General features: G+C 49.6%; 1 protein-coding gene across 6 annotated transcripts in view; it reads left to right on the forward strand.

Annotated features, from left to right (window-relative positions):
* Positions 1–6,820: 6,820 nt before the first annotated feature.
* The window catches only part of ODR4 (odr-4 GPCR localization factor homolog), a 1,066,769-nt gene continuing 1,049,931 nt past the window's right edge, over positions 6,821–23,658 (forward strand). For 2 of the 6 annotated variants that reach the window (XM_069641383.1, XM_069641382.1), the window contains exon 1: positions 6,880–7,015. The gene's annotated coding sequence lies outside the window, so the exon portion shown is untranslated. Of the gene's footprint in view, positions 7,016–23,658 lie in introns of all 6 variants that reach the window. The other 4 variants (XM_069641379.1, XM_069641380.1, XM_069641378.1 and 1 more) reach the window with 3 other exon arrangements.

Consider the following 23,658-nt stretch of genomic DNA (forward strand, 5'->3'; position numbering starts at 1 on the left):
CTGCCCCCTGGAGCCTTCCGAGTCCGCCGCGGTGCACCGCCACAGAGGAAATGCGCTCTGCAGGGGCCGGGTCTGCCCGGGCCACAGTTCCACAATGGCATCCACCATTTCAGGCGACCGACCTGCCTGCCATGTTGAATCCTGTGGGTGGACTGCACAGACCCCACCAGTTTACCCCTCTACGGTTTCACGCCCTCTTGAACTCTCGCATCAAAGTTCTTATCAACTTTCCCTTGTGGTACTTGTTAACCATCTGTTTCGCGCATGTGTTTAGCCTTAGATAGAGTTTACCACAGGCTTTGGGATGCATTCCCAAGCAACCTGACTCCAAAAAGACCTGATCCCGGCGTGCCAAAGTCAGCTATCGACCTAACACCGTCCGCGGGGTGAGACTCGATCAGAAGGACTTGAGTCCCCTGAGCGATGCCAGAGAGTCGATCTTCTGTACGCCACATCTCCAACACCTGTCGTTGAACGGGGATTCGGCGCTGGGCTCTTCCATTTTCACTGGCCGTTACTGAGGGAATCCTGGTTAGTTTCTTTTCCTCCGCTTAGTAATAAATTCAGCGGGTCACCACATCTGATCTGAGGCTGTAGTCTGGGGGAACACAAAGCTCAGGGCAGCTGGCCTCAGGCCTGTACGGGGGGGTATTCCCCAGCCCTGTGCCTCTGACGCAGCAGAGTGTGCGCTGTCCCGACCTGCGGCCGAAGCCCACATGGTCGCAAGGCCCGTGCTCCATGGCCATCCTGCACCGGTAGTCGCTGGACACCAAAGACAGACGCACACAGCATGGCCAGGTGCAGGAGAGGCAGTCTGTGGCGAGACAGCCCAACGCCCTGTCCAGCTCAGCCGAGACCATTGTGGTTTAACCTTGATGCCTGTTGTGTAAGCCTGCTGCGCCATGGCTCAGGGCTCACGCCTGCGTGCTGGGCCTCTGTCTGACTAGGGAAGCGCCCTTCGAGAGAAGTCAGGTTTCCCTCGGCTCCCGGCTGCCCCCATTCGGGGATTCCCTGCTGACCGGGGGGCGCCCACCAATGCCCACCCACTGGCGGATCAGAAAGTGGAGTGCATGGCCCCGGCCAGCGCAGCGGCCTGCTTGGTGACGAGATGGGGCCGCACAGTGCTTCCTTTCCGGTGCATGGTTTGGGGACATCCCCAGCAGGTTAACCCAACCCTGCCAGGTGTCCCCATCCATATGCTGGGGTGCAGTCCCCCCAATGGTGGAAGGGACTCCCTGCTCGCCGGCGCCTGGTTGCCCACGCACCCCGGACCTCTCTGCAAGAGGTGCCCCGGGCTGTATGAGTGCACGTCTGGGATGCAACCGAGGTCGGGCCGCGGCTCTCCCTCCGGCTGCTCCGCTGTTCATGTTCCTTCATGCCCCCACTCACAAGCAGATAACCCAACCCTGCATGTCCCAATTCACACTCAAATGCCCCATTTCTCCTTCCAAACACATTTTCAAGATTCACATGCCACCTCCCTCCTTACCTACATGCCACCATCCCTCCCTACAAACCCACACAAAGACACCAACATCCGTCCCTCCATGCCTACACCAAGAAGCTCCACCTCTCAGAGCCACACCCATATGCTTCACCCTCTACCTCCAGACTCGCACTCAGATGGCACCATCCACCCTCTCTATACCCACAACCGATTACCCCATCCCTTCAACATACACATGCTCCCACCCCTCCCATAAACCAACATACTTCAATCTAGACATATATACCCCATCCCTCCATTCAAACTCAGATGCCCCCCTTCCTTCCCAACAGAGTGCTCCAGCCCTCACTCAGACCCAAATGCTCCATCATCCCTGATATGCCCCCATCATATGCCCTATCCCGCCATTCCAGATCAACAATGCCCCCTTCCTATCCAGACTCCACCAAGATACCCAATCCCTTCAACACCCATAGAATGATGCCTCAACCTCCCTCCTCACAGCAAGATGGCCCATCCGTCCCCTGACCAATGAGCACCCATCCCTACTTCCAGATACACACCATGTCCCTATCCCTCCCTCCAGACCCGCACCACTGTGTCCCTATCCCTCCCTCCACACCTGCACCACTACGCCCCTTCTCTCCCTCCAAACTCGCATCACTGTGTCCCTATCCCTCGCTCCAGACCCACACCAATGTGTCCCTATGCCTCTCTCCAGACCCGCACCACTGTGTCCCTATGCCTCCCTCCAGACACGCACCAATGTGTCCCTATCACTCCCTCCAGACCGACACCACTGTGTCCCTATGCCTCTCTCCAGACCCGCACCACTTGGTCCCTATCCCTCCCTCCAGACATGTACCACTGTGTCCCTATCCCTCGCTCCAGACCCACACCACCAACCCTCAGTGCCCGTATCACTCCCTCCCCACTGTGTCCCTATCCCTCCTTACACCACTGTGTCCATATCCCTTCCTCCAGACCCACACCAGTTTCCCTATTCATCCCTCCAGACCCACACAACTGTGTCCCTATCTCTCCCTCCAGACTCACACCACTGTGTCCCCAACCCTCCCCTCCAGACCCACACCACTATGTCCCTATCCCTCCCTTCAGACCCACCCCTAGACCCGCACTACTGCGGCCCAAGCGTCCCTGTTCCCAGACCCGCACCACTGTGCCCCAAACCTCCCTGTCCCCAGACCTGCACCACTGTGCCCCAAGCCTTCCTGGTACCCAGACCTGCACCACTGTGCCCCAAGCCTTCCTGGTACCCAGACCTGCACCAATGTGCCCCAACCCTCCCTCCAGACCCACACCACTGTTTCCCTATCCCTCCCTCCAGACCCACACAACTGTGTCCCTATCTCTCCCTCAAGACCCACACCACTGTGTCTCCAACCCTCCCTCCAGACCCACACCAGTGACCCCAACCTTCCTTCCAGACCCACACCAGGTCCCTATCCCTCCCTCCAGACCCACCAATGTGCCCCAAACCTGTCCCTAGACCCGCACTACTGTGTCCCAAGCCTCCATGTCCCCAGATACACACCACTGTGCCCCAACCCTCCCACTCTCCAGACCCGCACCACTGCCCCCCAACCCTCCCTGTCCCCAGACCCACACCACTGTGTCCCTACCACCTCCCTCCAGACCTGCATCACTGTGTACCTATCTCTCCCTCCAGACACGAACCACTGTGTCCCTATACCCCTCTCCAGACCCACACCACTGTGTCCCTATGCCTCTCTCCAGACCCACGCCTTGTGTCCCTATGCCTCCCTCCAGACATGCACCACTGTGTCCCTATCCCTCGCTCCAGACCTGCACCACTGTGTCCCTATCCCTCGCTCCAGACCTACACCACTGTGTCCCTATCTCTCCCTCCAGACCCACTGTGCCCCATCCCTCCCATCAAGCCCAAACCAATGTGCCCCCACCATCTCCCTCCAGAGCCACACCAATATGCGATCCCAAACCACACCTAGATGACCCATGCCACCGTCCAGTCCCAATGTGCCCCATCCCTCCTATCAAACCCACACATGTACCCCCACCCCCTCCCTCCAGAGCCACACCAATATGCCATCCTACCCTCTCAACCCACACCTAGATGACCCATGCCACCCTCCAGACCTACTGTGCCCATCCCTCTCCCAGACCCACACCAATGTACCCCAAACCCACACCACTGTCCCTATCCCTCCGCCCAGACCCACACCATGTTCCTATCCCTCCCTCCAGACCCACACCAATGTGCCCCTTCCTCCAGACCCACACCAGTGTGCCCCATCCCACCAGACCCACACCAGTGTCCCCCTCTCCATCCATTCAGACCCCAACAAGATGCCCCATCCCTCCCTCTAGACCAATACCGCAATGCTCCATCCTCCCTCCACATGGCAAGATGCCCCATCCCCTTGCAACAGATGCCCATGTTCCGATCCTGAATCACACGCAGATAGCCCCAGCCAACCCCCTCTAAAACCACCCATCCTAGTAGGCCCATCCCCCAGACCCACACCAATGTGCCACATCCCCTCTTTCCAGACCCACACCAATAAGACCAATGTCCCCATCCCTCCCATCAAACCCACACCAATGTGGTCCCGCCCCCCCTTCAGAGCCACACCAAGATGCCACCAACCCACCCTCCCAATCCACACCTAGATGACCCATGCCACCCTCCAGACCCACTGTGCCCCATCTCTCCCTCAGGAAACACACCCATGTGCCACATCCCTCCCCTAAACCCACACCAATGTGCCCCCACCCCCTCCCCCAGAGCCACACCAAGATGCCCCATCCTACCCTCCCAACCAACACCTAGATGAGCCATGCCACCCTCCAGACCGACTGTGCCCCATCTCTCCCTCCAGACCCACACCCATGACCCTCATACCTCCCCCACCCACACCAATGTGCCCCATCCCACCAGATCCACAGCAGCGTGCCCCTATCCATCCATTCAGACCCCACCAAGATGCCCCAGCCCTCTCTCTAGACCAATACCACAATGCCCCATCCTCCCTTCACATAGCAAGATGCCCCTTCCCCTTGCAACAGATACCCATGTGCCGATCCTGAATCACACGCAGATAGCCAGCCAACCCCTTCTAAAACCACACATCCTAGTATGCCCCATCCCCCCAGACACACACCAATGTGCCACATCCCCTCCTTCCAGACCCACACCAATATGCAGCCATCCCTCCCAAGACCAATGTCCCGGTCCCTCCCAAACCCACACCAATGTGCCCCGCCCCCACATCAAACTCACACCAATGTGCCCCCAGACTGACACCAATGTGCCCCTATCCATTGCAGACCCCACGATGCCACCATCCCTCCATCTACACAGCAAGATGCCCCCATCCCGCCCTCCAAACCCACACCTAGATGAACCACCCCTCCCCCAGTCCCACAATGTGCCCCTATCCCTCCCCCGGACACATCAATGTGCCCCCTCCCCTCCCTCTAGGGCCACATCAAGATGCCCCATCCCACCCTCCCAACCCACACGTAGATGACCCATGCCACCCTCCAGACCCACCGTGCCCCATCTCTCCCTCCAGAAACGCACTCATGTGCCCCATCCCTCCCAAACACACACTGATGTGCCCCCACCACCTCCCTCCAGAGCCACACTAAGATGCCCTATCCCACAATCCCAACCCACACCTAGATGACACATGGCCACCCTCCAGACCCACTGTGTCCCATCTCTCCCTCAGGAAACACGCCCATGTGCCACATCCCTCCCCCTAGACCCACACCAATGTGCCTCATCCCTCCCATCAAACCCACACCAATGTGCCCCCACCAACTCTCTCCAGAGCCACACCAATATGCCCCATCCTACCCTCCCTACCCACACCTAGATGGCCCATGCCACCCTCCAGACCCACTGTGCCCCATTTCTCCATCCAGACCCACGCCCCCATCCCTCCCCCTAAACCCACACCAATGTGCCCCATCCCTCCAATCAAACCCACACCAATGTGACCCCACACCCTCCCTCCAGAGCCACACCAAGATGCCCCATCCCACCCAACCCAAACCTAGATGACCCATGACGCCCTCCAGACACACTGAGCCCCATCTCTGACTCCAGACCCACACCCATGTCCCCCCGTCCCTCCCCCAGACCCACACCAATGTACCCCAAACCCACACTACTGTCCCTATCCCTCCGCTCAGACCCACACCATGTTCCTATCCCTCCCGCCCTACACCAATGTGCCCCTTCCGCCAGACCCACACCAGTGTGCCCCATCCCTCCCTCTATACCAATACCATAATGCCCCATCTTCCCTACACATAGCAAGATGCCCCTTCCCCTTGCAACATATGCCCATGTACCGATCCTGAATCACACGCAGATAGCCCCAGCCAACCCCCTCTAAAACCACCCATCCTAGTATGCCCTAGACCAATGTGCCCTATCCTCTCCTTCCAGACCCACACCAATATGCGGCCATCGCTCCCCAGACCAATGTCCTCGTCCCTCCCATCAAACCCAAACCAATGTGCCCAGCCCCCACATCAAACCCACACCAATGTGCCACAAGACCAACACCAATGTGCCCCTATGTATTGCAGACCCCACCAAGATGCCACCATCCCTTCATTCACACAGCAAGATGCCCCCATCCTGCCCTCCAGACCTACACCTAGATGAACCACCCCCCAGTCCCACAATGTGCCCCCATCCAAAGCCACACCAAGAAGCCCCGTCCAACCCTCCAAACCCACACCTAGATGACCCATCTCTCCTTCTAGAAACATACCCATGTGCCCCATCCCTCCCCAGACCCACACCAATGTGCCCCATCCCACCAGACCTACACCAGTGTGCCCTATCCAACCATTCAGGACCCACCAAGATGCCCCATCCCTCCTCTAGTCTAGACCAATACCATAATGCCCCTTCCCCTTGCAACAGATGCTCAGTCCCAGTCGACTCCTCTAAAACCACCCATCCTAAACACACCTTCTTGAAAGATTAAATTACTCTATTAGCCCCCTTTGATCAGTTAAACACCACCATCCACTGTCTCCCTGTCCCTTTTCTCAGCCCTCCATACCTTTCATGATGAATAGCTGAACGTGATTTTTAAAATAAATGCAATTTCCCGCTTATCTATAGAAATCTGGTGGTTTGCAGGAACGTTCACGGTATCTCGGAAGAAAATGCTAATTGTATTTGCTGGGGCTAATTGTATTTGCAACCAGTCAAGAGCACACGGATCGCAGCTGCTCCTGCAGCCTAGCAGCCAGAGCAAGACGAAGTCCTACGCTCTAGGATTTCGTAGAAACGTTCCGGTATTCAAAATAAAATGCCCACTACAAGCCAAACGCAGTCAGTGCACTTGCACCGGCAGCCTCAGCGCAGCCTTCCCGCTTCCCAAGCACTGAAAGTGCCCCGGAACCGCTTCATTGCTTCGGCGGAAATCACACGGATGACATCACAGAGCACGTGAGGAAGAGTGGGCAGGCCATTGCTATGGTCCTTTTCTCGGATGGGAACTGGTCGCTACAGTGCTGATAGCTGTGCAGAGACAGGTGAGCATGAGGAGCACAGCTGGCTAGTTAGTACTTTTCTTTCTGTTAAATCACAATGTAGCTTTTCAGAGTAACAACATACTATGTATTTGCGAGTTTGTGTCTATAACGAGCATAGAAACTGAACGTGTCCGGCATCGCTAAGATTCCTTTTGATTTGAATGGTATCAAACAGCTGACTGACTTCTCACACTTTGGACACCGAAAATGTTGGCAGTTATGGAAACGCCCAATGTGCTAAAATAAATTGATCTGCACCGTTTAAATAACATTATATGCTGTAAATACTTTACGGTCGTGTTGCGAAAATAGTATTTCATGTAACTTTGAAGTTGAAATAACCATTCAATGATGTGTTTATTCATTACCTAACTTTTCTGGCTAGAAACCGGTATCCACGTGGTGCTTAAACAATTATATGCATTTTCATGGTGTATAATGTTTGCTTTTTTAATTTTTTTTAAAGTTGTCTTTTTTTGTATTACTGTTTAAAGTATGCGTGCCTATTAATATGCTAATGTTTATATTTTATGACAATGTGTTGTCTGACAATAAATAAATGCACAATTGGAAACGACACTCAGACAGGCATAACATAACTTAAAATGTATTATCAGAATGATGAAAGGCCGAGTATGCACAGCAAAGATTTGATGTACCTGTCAGGGCAGTTTATAGGCAGTATTGTGCCCACTGCCCAGCGCGACACACCAGAATGCTCTCATCCGCGCACCGTTGTGCCTCTACTGCAGTCCATCAACCAAGATCATTAACTCATTGCAATTTAAGTACTGTTTTATTGACATGTACTTCCAAACTAATAAGTTGACCATGTGTACAATATAATTATTTATAATGCGCTTAATACCAAGAGGTTTCTAAGCGTGGACCTGGGCATCAAACCTGTGTGGCTCCTGTCCTGTTGCTTCCAAGACGAACACGTTGCCCCTGAGCTATCGTCCCGAGACAAACGTGAATTCCGTTTCATTATCCCATGTGTATGTATATAATTTAAATGAGGGTCACTCTCCTATTGCTACTGCCTAATCCTGTTTTCCCAACAATTTTGCTTCCAATTGAAAGTGTAGGAAGAGCCAATAGGCAAACGCAGCACTCGGAGGCCTCCAAATAAATAGGTAGGCCATTGGGTGAAGCAGCCCTTATGCCATATGATCTGATTACCTAAGCCAAGTATAACAATGCCTGTCAGATGGTGTGAGTGCATGAGCATTTAATGGAAACCCCTGGTTTATGGTTAGAGTAGGTAATCACAGGATTGTAATGTCTAGAAAATGGAATGAATTAATGGGCATGTGATGGCAACAGCTGAATAATGATGTGAGTTCAACAGCATATAATGTTAACGTCTGGAAAATAGTTGAATGCTCAATTGATAGCTCATGTGCAACATGCTTGTTTTGGGAATGGGATAATGCCATATGTCAGGTCTGAACCCTGGTTGGCCCGACTAGGCCCATCATAATTCTAAGTTTTTTTGTTTTAATGATTTATTTTATTATTTTCATATACAAATGGGAGCACATAACCCTCCCGCCTCCCGCCCCTGAAGAGTCCAATTGTCTCTGTTGCTCCTGGGAATGCCTATGATCTGCAAATGTCCGATATTTTTATATTATGCGGGCACCATTGTTCCATATAGTCTGTTTGTAAGTAATCCAGAATCTCTCCCCATTCCTTTTATAAAGGTCTCTTTTGATCTTTGTAGTGTGTGAGTAAGTTTTTCCATGGTCAGTTGTGCCCAAACTTTTGGAGCCATGTATATATCAGTGGGGGTTCTTGTTTTGGTCTATTGTCGCCCATGCTGCTATGAGTAATCCCATGAAACTTCTCCATTGTGGTTTCCTAAATTTCTTAGCCGCCTGATCTTTTATTCCGCAAAGCCAAACTTTTTCCCCTAGTTGTTCCACCTCAGGGAATATCTTGATTATTTCTGTCTTTATTTCCAACCAGAAAGCTTTGATCCCCCTACAGTCCCACCAGATGTGTTTCCAGGTGCCCACCTCTGAGCAGCCTCTCCAGCACGTGTTAGGTGTTTGGGGGTACATGGCGTGCAGCCTTTCCGGTGTGTAGTGCCATTGGGTTGCTATTTTTAGCCACATTTCCCTTTTTTGGACCGAACGGGTCATTTTTGGAATGGTCTTCCACAGATCTTCCCACTGCTGTTTGTGGACTTCCTCGCCCAGTGTTCTTGCCCACTTGACCATATGTGCCCATTTGACTTCCTCTTCCTTGGAGTTGATAAAGGCGTAGAGCGAGGAGACCAGTTTTCTCGATCCAGAATTGGTTGTTAGGAACTTCTCAAATGGCTTTAGTTCTCTTGTGGCTGCTGTTTTGATGTATGGATTTGCCAGCCAGTGTCTGAGCTGATCATATTTGTATCTGTCTGCTTCCGTTAATTTTAGTGTCATTTTGCAGTCTTTGAATGTTCTTCATTTTGGAACATTTCGCCTATTTTTGTGTATCCCCCTGCCTCCCATTTCTCATAGGCTCCCTGCTCCATTCCTGGTGGGAACTGGGGGTTCCGGCATATGGGTGTAAAGGGACCATTCACTGTGGTCATGATACCCCTCCGTGTTTGTTCATCGCAAGCCTCTAGGGTGGTTTTCATGATCTCACTTATACAGAGGTTGGGGTGCCTATGTTGTTTTGCCTTCCATAGGGTTTCTTCTAAGGGGGATCTGGCTACCGCCCGGTCTTGTGTCACACATACTGTTTGTTGGTTGTCTCCCAGCCATTCTCTCAGGACCCAAAGTTGTGCTGCCTGATAATATTTGTGGAAGTGTGGCAGGGCCATTCCCCCCTCCCTCGTAGGTGCTGTAAGGGTCGCTCTGGCGATCCTTGGGGGCTTTTTATTCCAAATATAGGACGAGGTTGCTTTGGAGAGTGCTTTAAAGAAAGCTTTGGGAACTTTGATTGGGAGAGCCTGAAAGTGATATAGCATTTTAGGGAGGACGTTCATCTTTACTGATTGAATTATACCCCACCATGACACAATTAGGGGGGTCCAGCGCTCCAGGTCCCTCTTTACCCGTTCGAGGAGGGGGGGGGGGGTAGTTCCCGCTGTAAAGTGCTTCTATCCTGTGTGTCGGGTTATCCCCAGATATCTGATTCCTTTGTCAGCTATTGTCAAGTTTAGTGATGCTGCTATTCTTTCAATTTCCGGCCTCTCTCCAGCCAAGAGTAACAGTTCTGATTTTTTTTCTTGTTTATTTTTAGACCCGAGATTGCCCCAAAGATTTCCAGCTCTCTAATTGCTTTGGGCAGTACCGTCCCCGGGTTTGTTAGGTCTAGCAGCATATCATCTGCGTACGCTATTACCTTGTGATGTGTGCCCCCCATTTCTATCCCCGTTATGTGGGCTGACTCCCTGATTCTAATTAGGAGCGGTTCCAGGAAGATGGCATACAGGAGGGGGGACAATGGGCAGCCCTGTTTGGCGCCCCGTGTTATCTCAATTTTGTCTGTGACGGCCCCATTTATGGCAATCCTGATGCTTGGGGAGGTGTAGTTGGGTTTTACTATTTTTATAAATTGTTCCCCAAATCCCATATGCTGTAGAGTTTTGAACAGTATAGACCACTCCACCCTATCGAAAGCCTTTTCGGCATCTAATGATAGTAAGGCAGCCGGTGTGCGAGTGATCTCCGTCTTCTCCACTAGTTCTTCTCAGGTTATCGTGCGTTTGTCTCCCTGGGATAAAGCCTGATTGGTCTGGGTTTATTATGGACGGGAGGAGTGGGGATAGCCTGTTTGCCAACATTTTAGTATATAGTTTGGCATCTCAATTAATAAGTGCAATGGGACGGTAGGAGCTTGGGAGGGATGGGTCTTTCCCTGTTTTATGGAATACTAACACCTTTGCCTCGTTCATTGAATGAGTCACATTGCCTGTGTCTTTAAAGGAGTTTAGGAGTCTCGTCATGACTGGGACAAGTATATCTGTGTATTTTTTGTAAAAGGGGGCGGTAAAGCCATCCGGGCCTGGAGCCTTGTCGTTCGGAAGTGCAGCTATTGCCTTTTTTACCGCCTCTTCCGTGATCGGGTTCTCTAACGCTTTTCTGTCTTCCTCTGGAATTTGTGGGATGGGGAGAGATTGCAGATATGTGTCTTGGTCCGTTTCATTTGGGCGATCTGAGGCGTACAGTGTTTGGTAGAATTCCCGGAAGACTCTGCCTATGTTCTGGGTTCTTGTTTGTATTTCTCCTTGCGAGTCTTTAATGCCCATTATGTTTATAGACTTTTGGTTTTCTCGGAGCTGTCTCGCTAGGAGTCTGTCCGCTTTATTGGCTTTTATGTACAGACGTTGTTAAAGGTATTGGAGGGATCTTTCGGCCCTTTTGGTGCGAAGCATTTCTAGTTGCCCCTGTACGTGTTTTAAGGCCTTCTTGCGGGTTCTGGAGGGGTGGGACATTAGTTCTTCTTGTGTGTCTGTTACTTTTTTTTTTAGCTCTTTTTTCCATTGATGTCTCTGGTTTTCTTTAGTGGCCCTTAGTGCTATGAAGTGTCCGCGGGTTACCGCTTTGAATGCCTCCCAGACAGTATTTAGTGGGACCTCCCCTGTGTCGTTGTGGGTAAAGTATTCTATTATCTTGTCCCTGATTGTTTCTCCCAGTACTGGGTCCTGGAGAATATCCTGTGGGAGCCTCCAGCGCCAGAGCCCTCCCCCCTTTACTGGGGTCGTTATGTCTAACCAGAGCGGGGCGTGATCTGAAAGTGACATCTATCCCGTTTCTATATCTTGGATTTTACCCAGGAGGCCCACCGATACCCAGAAATATTCTATCCTTGACATCGTATTATATACGTGCGAAAATTATGTGTAGCCTCTCTGCTGGCCTTTTTGGTGCCTCCATACATCACAGAGTGCCAGTTGGTCCATTTCTTGTACGAGTAGCTTGGAAGGGGCGCCATGGGTGTTAGGACCCCCCGTGCTCCTATCCATTTGTGGATACCATGCTAGGTTTAGGTCTCCCCCCATTATCACTTCCCCTTTTGCGAATCCCTCGAGTTTCTCCAGGGCATCTCGAATGAAGCCATCCTGACCTGTGTTAGGTGCGTATATTGAGGCCAGGGTCAGGTGGCATCCATCTATCTGAATATTAACGATCGCGAGCCTTCCTTCATTATCCGTTAGCTTGTCTGTTAGGACTATATTCGCTCCTTCTTTTATTGCTATCAGGAGCCCTGCCTTTTTCTCTTTGGCGTTGGATTGCGCCCATATCCGGTATCCCCTGATGTGTCTTTTCTGTTTGTCCTGGGCTTTAATGTGTGTTTCTTGAAGTAGGAGAATGCTCGCCTTTTCTTTCTTCAACAGGGACTCTACTTTCTTCCTCTTGACCGAAGAGTTCAGGCCTCTTATATTGTATGTTAGAATTCTAAGTTTCCCCATTTTGTATTATATCGTTGCGAGTTTTAATGATTCCCTGTTCTGCGCGTTCTTGGCTTCTTCCGGTGCTATTCCCCCCCAACTTAGCCCCAACTTCGAACTGTAGAACAAAGAACTTCCCGAAGAGGGCCCGGGTACCTAAGGTTGCTAGGGCGTTGAGCCTCTCGCTCCCGGCCCTCAATACGCTCGGTATCAACTTCGCAGGGGATCCTAAACCCTGCATTTCCTCAGACCTTCCTGAGTTTCAGTTCCAGGGGCTCCTTACCGGGCCGCCGTTTATGCTTTCCATGGACATTTAAATGTGTTACTTTGCTACCCATTTTGCTTCTTCTTTTGCCGTATCTCTTCCCAACCTCTCGGCCTTTTGTGGTACCCATCCCTCCTTCTGTTGGGCATTCCCCTCGCCTCCTCTGTTTGTATGTCCATTATGTGCAGACCTTCATCGCATGTGGTCACTCTTCTTTGTTTACCTTCCCATGTGAATAGGAGGCCAAACGGGAAAGTCCATTTGCATAGTATTTCCTTTTCCACTAGTACCTTGACTAGTGGTGCCATATCTCTCCGTTTTTGCAATGTCACCGAGGCAAGATCCTGGTATAGGTGGGAGTCTGTCCCGTTCATCCTGATATGATCCAATTGTCGCGCCCTCTTCAGAATTTGTTGCTTTTGTGGGTATGAGGATAGGGCTGCTAGGACATCTCTAGGTCTTTCTCCGGGCGCCCCTGTTCTTTTCGGGCCCACTCTGTGTACTCTATCGATCCCTATGGAGTCCGCTTCCTTCTCTTCCAGAATGTCTCTGAACACTTCCTGGACTGCCTTCTTGAGATCCTTGTCCAATACCGACTCCGTGATGTTCTTGATTCGGATGTTAGATCGCCGGGAGCGGTTTTCTAGGTCCTCGCACTGGATCTCTAGGTTGTGGGTTAAGCGCACCAAGCTTTCCTGAGTCTCGCTGTATTGGCGTGTTTCGTCCTCGAGGTTTTGGATGATTCTTTCGGCTGTGTCTGTCCTCTCTTCTAGTTTGGCTACGTCCCTCTTCACTTCTTGGACCACCTGTTTCATTTCATTTCTCATTGTTGCAAACTGATCCTGGACCATGCTCATGAACTTGTCTTGTAGCTCCACGAACCATGCGTGCATGCCCTCCCTTGATGGAGGTGGTGGGGGGGCGTCGGGGTGGGTGCGATCCTCTGAGGGATTCTCCTGACCCCTACCTCTTGTATGGACCTGGGAGTCCGCCGACCACATCTGTACTAGGTTTGCATCTTGTTTGGCAGGCTGTGAGTTCGGGAGTGCAGAGCTCCCCTTCACTTTTGCTTTGGACATGCCTTCCCTTATATATATCTTCTCCTGAGGTTGCTGGGAGGTGTGATATGCTTTTAGAGGGTCCCAGGGGCTGTCTCTTGTTCGCCGGCCTTACGGTCTTCTCCCTTGTTGTGCGGATGGTCGTGGGGGGCAACGGGTCTTCCTTTATGAGGCCGGAGCCCTCGTGGGGGCCACTGTCTTAGACAGCGTCTTTAATATCCTTGGTTCCCCCTCTGCCCCTCCCTCCCTCTCCCCTCGGCCCCAGCGTTGGGGCTCAGTGTGGATTTTGGGTCGGAAAAGTGACCGCCGGTGTTCTCTTGTGCTGAGGGGTGGGCACTCACCTTGTGCGCCTCCGATGTTCAGCATGTTATACCCGCAGCCCCTCACCTCCACTGCGCGAGGCCGCACGGTCCCGCGTTATCCTCGCTGGCCCGCTGCTGCTTGTCTCCCCGGAGGGGGGGCGGATGCCCACCGATGGTGGGGTTGCCTCTGTCACACGCGAGCCCGCTCCGGGAGCCCCGCTGTGTGCGCCATTCGACCGCAGCCGCTCATGTGTCCCCGCTGGTTCCCTGCCCTTGCCGCGGGTAGTGGCTGTCTCCGGTGGGGGAGGGGCGGCCGCGTCGATCAGTCTCGGAGGCCCCAAGTCTCCTGGTCTCTGCTCCTGCAAAGGCGAGTGATTCCTGCCGGGTGCCGCCTCAGGTATATCGGGTAGGATTTCGTGACGAATTACGCGATTCTGTCCAGCTTTATTGTAGTTTTAGTGGCGGCCCGGGCAGAGGGAGATCTATACGCGACTCCCTGTCCCGGCGGCCATCTTGGATCAATTCTAAGGATTTTGAATCTTGTACCATTGGTGGGTAGTAATAACACTAATTGATACAGAGCTTAGAAGTAGTCCATCGGCATGAAGCTCTTTAAAAATCACCAAATTACAATTCTTTGGTACAGGTACACCAGCAACATATTGAAATGCCTAGTAAATTGTGCTAGCTTATGTTATGTGATTGCAAAAGCTGTCAATTTGTGTGAGTGCCTGGCAACAGTGCGAGTTCCTTACTGTTTGATGACAATACCTGGAATAGGTTGTGTGTTGACATAACCTGGCTAAATGATGAGAACTTGGACAAGTGACCATACACTAAATCATGAAGGTACATGGGCATGCAATCTCAATACCTAGAGTAGCAACAAAGACAACCTTTTTCACTACACTTGTCAAAACTGTTCGCTTTGTTAATGATTGTTATCTACATTCTACACACAACGTCTTTTTCACAGTAAATCACACATGGACATACGTGCTTCTGGACACATACGAAACCAAACGAAGAAAGTAATCCCTTTAAGCAGAATCCCCTCTGCCTTCAAACCTTCAATTTTTCCAGTTTCTGGACACTTAACTAAAACCTAAAGGGCATCAATAAACTTAACGGGTAAAAGCATTTCTTCCCTACTTACTCAAGCTTTTATTTATTTTTTGCCACCCATAAACTGCATAATTTGGCACAGTGACTCCATGTCACCTTAGTACATGTCATCCAGTCCTGTGCTTTAATGTTTCATGCAACAGATGAATGCATTCTGGAGTTGGTGACTTTTTCAACTGCATTGATTTGATTTGAAGTATTTCTATCGCACACCGGCTAGAGTTAACTGCATTTAGGTGCAGTATGTTCTAAGTCCCACACCGATGGTCATAATTAAGATAGACAGAGATTATGTTAAGCAGTATAACTGAAACAGTGGGTTTTTAAAGCCTTCTTGAAGACAACAAGGGATTTCAGGAATTGACATAGCAAAAAAACAATGCTTTACAAAAGAAATGCCTGCGGTGTTCAAACCACATGTTGTCATTCATTTGATCGGCCTAAAATAGCCCACAAACAAGAAAATGACACTACACACCTGCTAGAATTATACCTTACTTTGGCCATTTACTTTGTTCTCCCGGCCCTGTCCCCACAACTGCCTACTTATGCATGTAGTCTGTGGAGTGCCTTTTGATTGATTAACTCAAGGAAAAAAGGCCCTTTCAGTCCACCATAGCCCCAACCCTCCATTCTGCCTTGTATGTTCTATGCAGACGTTATCGCACTGTTGAAGGTTGTGGTGCCACAAAGAGATGCTATCTTGAGAGTGTTGGAGCGCGGGTAGGACCTGGAGCGCTTGTTTCGCAGCACAAAGAGACAGACACGAGACGCTGCACAACACGTCTTTATTCCTTTCCTTTCAACTTAGCTCTGCCTTCCCCCCACCCCCTCCCCGTCACTTCCCCTTTTCCCCAACGCCCGCCTTCCGCTACCATGGCGAAGTCAACAAGACACCCCACCCCCATTTTAAACAGTTACCAGACTCTTCACAACAGGTGCTGGTCGGGTGAAACTTGCTAGTCCATTTCCTCTATCCAGCGGCGAGGCTTGTTCCGGGCTCTCTGCGGGCGTGCACTGGAGGCTGCTTGAGAATGTACACTGCCCTCACTTTCCTTCGGAGATTCTTAATCAGAGTCCTCGGTGTCCCATTGATCCCCTTGATATGGGTCATCCGACTCGTAGTCCAGGAGCGCTCGCACCCGCCCACTAAGGCACCTCTCCTCCAGATTTGGGAGCCCCTTGAAATGGGAGGAGTTCCGGGTGACTGAACCCTCCGGACCTTGGGTCATTATAATGGAACCCTTTCTTTGCGTGACAAGTAGAGGTTCCTCTCGAACTGGAGATGTGTGTTTGTGTGAGAGAGGCTGTTTGACTGCAACCACGTCTCCCACTTTGATCTGCGGCATTTGGGCCCCTCGGCGGTTGTCTGCATATGCTTTCATGTGAACTTTCGCGGCTTCATCCCGCTCCCTCACCTCCTGATCTAATGCGGGCGGGTGACTGATCTGACTGGCCTGCGGGAGTCTCGTCTGGGTGTTTCGACCAAACATCAGCTCCACAGGGGTCCTCCCTGTAGTGCTATGGGGTGTTCCCCGGTAGTCCCTCATGAGTTGATTCAGCACTTGTTCGTACGGCTGTCCAGTCAACTTGGCGATCCGCAGCGCTCTTTTTAGATTGGCCATGAAGCGCTCTATCATGCCATTTGCTTGGGGCCAGAGGGGAGTTATCTTCCGATGATGAAACCCCAGGTATTCTGCAAACTGATGCCCGCTGAATGGGGCTCCATTGTCCGTCTTGATCACCTTGGGCACTCCGTAAACTGAGAATATGTAGTCCAGTGCAGGAATAACGTGATGAGCGGCGGTAGATGATATCAGTTGGATATCCGATATCGGGAGTATTCATCCATGACCTCTAAAATGTATTTCCCTCCTTCGATGGGCCCAAAGAAGTCAGCGGCCATGGCATCCCAGATTCCCTGGGGGAGGTCAGACATGATCAGTGGCTCCGGGTGACGATTTGGGGTGATAAGGCGGCACGTGGGGCAAGCTTTCAGCGCAGCCTCCACCATGGAGTCCATGTGGGGGAACCAGACTTTCTTGCGGAGCATGCGCTTGGTAGATACCATACCTCAGTGATTTTCGTGGGCCAACTTGATGACCTTTGTCCTCAAGGCTGCTGGGATTACTAGTTTAGTCTTTCAACAGGAGATGATCCTCGGATAGTGCCAGCTCGTCCTTCACTTGTATCAGGCACTCCACGTCCACTTGTATCATGTCCCCTGCTGCTTTCCCTCTCTCTTTTGCCCTTCGCCACAGTCAAGACTCGAGTCATTCACAAATGATTCGGCAGGCAAGGTAATTTTCTGTCTCTCTCACTCATATCTGTATTTACTCCCTTCGGGGTGGTCTGGTGTATGAGGTATCTGAGGTACCTGTCTGCCACGGAGGGCTCTGGTGCACACCCTTCCCGGGGCCTCTTGTACAGAAAGTCTGCAGGGTTTTCACCTTTCCCTGGCCGATGTACTATCTCGAATGCATAGTCCTGTAGTCTCAACCCCCACCGGGCAATGCGGGGTGGCATCTTTGCCTGGGGATTCCCATACAGGAACAGCAGGGATTGGTGATCCATGACGATTCGGAGCGGTTTCCCAAACAGAAACAAATGAAAATGCTCACATGCCCACATGACTGCGAGCCCTTCCTTCTCTGCTTGAGAGTACGCCTGCTCGGTGGTGGAAAGACTCCCGCTAGCATACGCAGCGATGTGTGTTTGGGAGGGGTCTCTCGGGTCCACTTGTGCTAGTATGGCACCTAAGCCCACAGGGCTGGCATCCACGGTCAGTTCAGTCTTTCGGGTGGGGTCGTAGTAGGCCATGTTTTCTGCTTTCGCAGGGGCAGTTAAAGGTTTTTGTTGACACTGACTTTCTGCTGCACTTTTCTGTGTTCTGCTTTTATGGGTAGTGGTGCATAATGGGCGACTATCGAGCATTGCTGCTTTGTAGCCACTTACTTTGGCCAATGGACAGAGGATGAGAGTCGGTAGCTCTGCTGGTTTTTATTTTTTTCATCTGTTCTATTTTCAGGTACATCCATTACTTGCTCTACTAGGCCCTGCCTCTATAAACAGTACATTTCCTTTATTTCCTTCATGTTTGTTTGCTCTGACCTCACTGCTCCAGATAGTATTTTACTACTTATTTGACAGCTATCCAAATCAAATTCAAGAGACTAAAAATTAGTATTTCTCCTTTGCAAGAGAGTAAAAAGTGTTGGATATCCACCCAATGTGCGCATAAAGTTAAATGTTTGGAAAATATTAAACAGTTGTATGTCATTATCTGGCTTCAAATAATTTATTACACTTGTGGGAAACTCTCACACAATAAATTGAAGGCACATGCTATCCAGCTGCATTTGTATGACATTACAACACAGGACCTCTTAAGAAATACTATAGGTAGAGGAGTGGTTGGAATTAACCATGGGGGAGTGGCAATACAATAAATACTCTGACAGTGGACACTTTGCTCCATTTGTTGGTCAGGTTATATCAAGAGTGCTCATCATTAAAGGGCAAAAAGTAAAACATCTGCATAGATTCGACTCATAATTAGCACAGTGGAACAGTAGACTAAGAGCTGAGATAAAAATCAAGCTGTTAAGTGCTGGGGACAAAATTAAGATGGTACATGATATAATGAAAGTACGCTTAAATTATAAAAACTGGCTCGGCCCGTAGACCCTTCTTTTGCAGAGTGATTGTGAAAACATGCTAAAGGTTCTGGGTACAAAAACTTCTTCAGTGTTTTGGAGATTTATAAATGGCAATACAACATCTCAGACGGTCCTCCAAGCAAATGCTGTGCCTGAATCACAATGGGTCTCCCACTTTAAAACTGTTTTTACTCAAGATCCACACAAACAAAATTTGAGATTCCAGAAAATAACGAAGATTGGAAGCTTGATATTGACCACTTGACCATTCTTGAAATTGTGAGTAGGATTAGTGCATCAAGGGCCCCAGTTCCAAATAAGCTATCCAATCTCGTTATTCCTAGTAATCCCCAGTGTTGGTCTCAAATGTTGACTATGTTTTAAAAAAAAATATTGTGGCTAACAATCCTTTTCCTGAGTCTTGGCAGATGGCCCCTGTACTTCCAATTTATAAAAAAAAAGGGTTAAGATCTGACCCTAAAAACGACCTATTCTGGATTCCGACAGCAAGGTATTTAATACCTTGCTGTTGGGACTTCTGGAAACCTGGGCAAACGAAACAGGACGGATACAAAAATGGCAGACTGGATTTAGAAAAGCATTTGGAAAAACAGTAAATGGATTTCTTTTAAAATCCCTTCTATCACTTGCTTGGATTGAAAAATACAACTCCATTTTCATAGCAACGGCTGACATCTCGTCTGCCTTTGACAGAGTCAACAGGAAACTCCTGTGGGAAAGAAAAAAACCTGCATGGGTGGGGAATACCTTTTTGGTCTTCTGAGACTAGGAAGGCTTGCAATCTCTGCGGATTGCCATCAATAAAGTAGCCAGACAGGGCTGCATACTGGCTCTGTGTCTTTTTAATTTGTACATGTCGGACATCAGGGAGCCATTGAGTAATGCTGCATTTGCTTTGCCCAAATCATCACACCTATTAGTAACATGGATTAGTTATGCTGATGACTTCCTGTTGTTCGACTGTACGGAGGTTGTAATACCTGTCAGACACCTTGGATGGCTATGCACACTCCAATCATCTGGAAATAAACTTGAGAAAGACTAAGATCATGCAGTCTACTGTGACAAGTACTGAATCATCTTATACATGGTAAATAGGAGGTGTCCCTTTTGGAGAGAGTCGATAATGTAATGTATGTAGGTTTTCCCCTTATTTAAACATTTTTTATGATGAACTACAGAGATAGAGATCTGATCTTGAAAGCCGCCAGAGAAAAGCAAGAACTGAAATGGGAGGCCAACACTGTTGTTGTTTATTGATTGTTTATTGATTTGATAATGCACACCAAACCCTTAGGTATCTGGGCGCAACAGTACAAGAAGTCTTGAAGCTTAGTTACAGTGTCTGTCGCAGGAAGGTACATGCATGTGAATACAATGTATAATACAGTATATAATACAGTACAGACATTTGCCATTCGAGGAGCATGGAGGATATAGCTGATCATATATACATGACAAGGACCGGGCTTAACATTGCGTATACTTAAGGGAGCACCTGCAGCTATGGACTACAGGTCCGGTGTATTAGTTGCAGTAGTAGTGTTAAGTGCAATGGGTGTCAGGGTTATGTCAAGAGGGTAGAGCGGCAGTAGGGGGAAGAAATGGTTATGGGTCGTTGGTGCGAAGCCATTTGAGAGCATGGTGTATAAATCTGGCGTAGGGTAGGGGACATCTAAGGTCAACTGGGAGTGTATTTCATGATTGCGCAGCTTTGACTGGGAAGCTGGTTCCTCCGGCCGTGGTCAGTTTAAATCTAGGGATTTCAAGCATAAATGTATTGGCAGATCTTGTGAGTCGGGTTTTTGTTCTTCTGGAGATTTCTTCCGATAAGTAAGGAGGTGCTAGATTGTTTAGGCATTTGGAAGTGATAGAGATAGTTTTGAGGAAGATTGTATCCTTTATTTTTAGCCAGTGGGTCTCTTTCCTGAATTTAGTGATGTGCTCTCTATATGGGATGTTCAGCGCTGCTCTTAAGGCGTTATTTTGCAATCTTTGAAGTTTGTCAGTGACATACTTGTTGGCTCCTGAGTACAGGGCGTTGCAATAGTCTAGTTTAGACATGATAAGAGCATTGGCCAAGGTGACACAGCTGGCACTGGAGAGGAATGGTCTGGCAGCTCGGATTAATTTGCAAGTGTAGGCTGTTGTGGAGGCGAGGGAGTTGACTTGCTTCTTAAGGGTGAGAGAGGAGTCAAGATAGAATCCTAGTGTTTTTACCACAGGCATAACCTTAATGATATTGTTATCAATGTTAAAGGATGCGTAGTTTGGGGTTAGTTTTTTTAGGTTGGAGTCAGATCCGAGGAGCAGAATCTCAGTTTTAGCGTCATTCAGGCAGAGGCCATGGGTCGCCATCCATGCCTGAATGAGGATGTATATCTTATTCACCAAGGCCGAGTCTGCTTCATAGTTGCCCAAAAGGGGTATGAGGATCTGGGTGTCATCTGCATAATTGGTGTAGGTGACGCCCAGTCTGTCCAACCTGTCAAACAGTGGCTTGGTGAAGATGTTATACATGTTGGGTGAGACACAGGATCCCTGTGGGACTCCGCATGTTATTTGGATGGGATCCGCGCAGGTGGAGGTGGAGAAAACTCTCATAGTCTGGTTGGCTAGAAAGGATTGGACCCAGGCTATAGCTTCCCCTTTGAAGTTGACAGCGAGCCTGAGGTGGCTGCTTAAAACTGCGTGATCCACCAGGTCAAAGGCTGCTGACAAGTCCAGTAGAAGTAGCAAAGCTGTTTTTGCACTATCCTTTAGCTCCTCGATTTTTGTCTTAATGTCTAGCAAGGCTGTTTCAGTGCCATGGAGGGGGCGGAATCCCGATTGCCGGAGCCTAGCAGGTGGTTGGCTTCCAGGTAGTCTTGAATTTGTAAGTAGGCTACTTTATCGATAATTTTGAGTAGGAATGGCACGGTGGTGATAGGTCCGTAGTTGGTTGGGATGGATGGATCAAGGGTTTGTTTTTTGAGAAAGGGGAGGACCCAAGATTCTTTCAGGTTATTAGGTACTGTATTTGATTTAAAGGAGGAGTTTATAAGCTTCGAGATGAAAGGGGCTAAGTCCCTAGCTGCATCCTTTATTATTTGCGCTGGGTAGCTGTCGCCCTTGCAGTTGGAAGGTTTCAGGGAGAGAATTACCTTTTCAGTATCAATGATTGGGATAGTTTTGAAGCTGAAGGGCGGAATAGTATTGGGCTCAGTGGGCAGTGGTGTTTGTTGATCAGAGAGGGGCAGAGAGTCCCTTTTTTTAGTTATTTTGAGTTGGAGGGTGGAGATTTTATTCGATAGGGCGTTTTGTATGTTAGTACACTATATCTTGTCCTTGGGGACAGTGTCCACCGGTTGTAAGGGGGATTGCATTTCCCGGAGGATGGAAAAAAGTTCCTTAGTGTTTGATTTGTCTTTTGTGATTCTGTCGTCAAATAGATTTTTTTTTTGTGTTGATAATTTCTTTCTTATAGAGTTTGGATAGTTGTGCTAATTTACTTTGTTGTTGTCAGCAGGCGAGTTGCGCCAGATAGCTTGAAGCTTTCTTTTCTGTTTACTTAGATCCTTGAGTTGAGGTGTGAACCAGGCATTCAAGTGCGCTTCCTGCTTGCCTTTGCGCAGTTTGGCTGGTGCGATAGTGTCTAGTGCAGTGGTCATAGCTTTGTTGAAGGTGTCCACTAAAGTGTCTGGATTAGTGTTATTCTCCAAGCCATTAATAGTGTGGAGGAGGAGAGGGATGATTTTTTCAGCAGTAATATCTTTTTTACTTCTAGTAGGGAGGGGGGATCATACTGATGGATTTAGGGCTGAGGCGATCAAGTGTGGCAGTGAAGTTTATTAAATAGTGGGCCGTCCAAAGTTGTGAGACGATGTCGGTGATGGCAATGTTACAGTTGAGATTGGATACCCAGTCGAGGGTTCTACCTTTGATGTGGGTAGGGTAGAGGAATTTTTGGGTAAACCCGTGATCATTAAGTAGTTCTGCTATTGAGTGGGCATGTTTGTTTTCTGGGTCGTTGAGGTCAATATTGAAATCGCCCATCAGCAGGGTTTGGGAATGGTTTTGAGTGTTATTCGCTATGAGACTAGTGAGGTCATCTTCGAAAGTTTCTGGTGGTCCTGGGGGCCTGTAAATCAAGTGGATGGTCCGCGTGCGGTTATTGGATAACAGCAATTTAGCTGTGAGTATTTCACAGGATGAGCAAGGAGGTGAGGTGGTGTTACACTTCAGGCTTCCCCGCGGGCATCCTTGCAGAATATAACTTCTTTACAGGCTCCTCTATGGTCCAGGTCCAAGCTACCATGGCTTCTGTACAAACGTCAACGCACTCCAGGTCACCTGACACGTCTTGTACGTGGAAGACGTACAGCAAGCCACGCCCCTCTTATGACTATAAAACCACCGTCTTCCAAGGGGCTCGTTGCTGCTAATTAGCGTTACCAGCTACACGCGGTTTTGTCCGTTTCCTCTTCGTGTCTCCCTACACGAATCCTTATCTGAACTCCTGGTTTTGACCTTTTGCCTGACTTTTGGATTGCCTCGTCTCCTTCTTTATTCTTGTCGTGCTCATCTGGTTGTTGGACTTGGAACGCTACTGGATACGGCCCTCTTCTGTGTTTTGCGGTTCTTTCCTGGTTGCCGTTCTGCACATCAATTTGCTGTCTACTATCCGGATCATCTCAACAGCTACTCAACTATACTCGTGTACTCAGGTACATACCTATTGTCTTCCATGGATATTGTCTCCTGTTGGATTCTGGGACATTGAGTGACTTTCCTATGAGATTACTCATAAGTGCATATGAACGCCCTCCTGAACTGCACCAACCC

The sequence above is a fragment of the Ambystoma mexicanum genome, chromosome 1q, assembly GCF_040938575.1.
Source record: "Ambystoma mexicanum isolate Mex_15411 chromosome 1q, UKY_AmexF1_1, whole genome shotgun sequence".
Lineage (NCBI taxonomy): Eukaryota > Metazoa > Chordata > Amphibia > Caudata > Ambystomatidae > Ambystoma > Ambystoma mexicanum.